This window comes from Arachis duranensis, chromosome 9, assembly GCF_000817695.3.
Source record: "Arachis duranensis cultivar V14167 chromosome 9, aradu.V14167.gnm2.J7QH, whole genome shotgun sequence".
Classification (NCBI taxonomy): Eukaryota; Viridiplantae; Streptophyta; class Magnoliopsida; order Fabales; family Fabaceae; genus Arachis; species Arachis duranensis.
Genome location: NC_029780.3, coordinates 101366211 through 101367081, shown reverse-complemented (window position 1 = coordinate 101367081; position 871 = coordinate 101366211). Strand labels below are relative to the sequence as shown.

Genomic DNA, 871 nt, shown 5'->3' with positions numbered 1-871 from the left:
ATTTTATTAAAATTAGATTGGACAAATCAGTTTAGTAAAAAAAAACTAATAAATTAAATTTTGAATCGGTCTAAATTAATATTTTTTTTATAAAAATAATGATAGGAATAAAATACACAATTTCCTACTTACAAGAATTAGAGGAGCAACAATATTCACTCGTAACATGTAACACCCTAATATTCAAATCCTTATGCTCGAGTCATAAGTCAATGATATTACGGTGGTACGACTCTCAGGTGGATTTTTAAATATATAAACATAGGTAATTTCGAAAGGAGTATTAATCGAGAAGCCTGAAAGAGTAGAAATAAAATCGCGAAGACGTATCACTCACGTTTCGACAACGAAAAGATAAAACGTGAAGCCGAATGCGATATATGGACAAGGCATAAAGGAGATTAAGAGATAGATAACAGATAGATATATATAATATAAGTAAATAGCCACTAGTCGCGACCCGCAAAGTTTAGGCCGGCTAGGGTACAGTATGAAAGTAACTGACAACAGTACATCCTAATCTCTCCCAAAGGAAACATAAGAGCCTCTATAGGCAAGTCCCAAAAGAGTTCAACACATAATATAATATCTTCAAAACAAAGGTGGAGAGATTCTAAGCAAAACACAAAGTGGAGAAAATAAAGATCTTCGCCGGCTCTCAGACGAACCACAGCTCACTTCTGAGCACCTGGACCTGTATCTGAAAAACAAGAGATACATACGGAATGAGAACCCCGGGCCCATGGGTTCCCAGTACGGTAAAAGTGCCAAATAAATACAATGCACTGCAATAAAAACTCACTAAGCATCCTAAACTCCTTTTCACCAAGTATCCAGCCTAGATTCTCACTAATCCATAAATAGGCATCTG

At 35.6% G+C, this 871-nt stretch overlaps 1 long non-coding RNA gene across 1 annotated transcript in view; it reads right to left on the bottom strand.

Annotated features, from left to right (window-relative positions):
* Nucleotides 1-574: 574 nt before the first annotated feature.
* LOC127741419 (uncharacterized) overlaps nucleotides 575-871 on the bottom strand; it is a 3766-nt gene continuing 3469 nt past the window's right edge. Inside the window, exon 4 of the long non-coding RNA XR_008002442.1 lies at nucleotides 575-700. This is a non-coding gene — a long non-coding RNA (uncharacterized LOC127741419). The remainder of the gene's footprint in view (nucleotides 701-871) is intronic.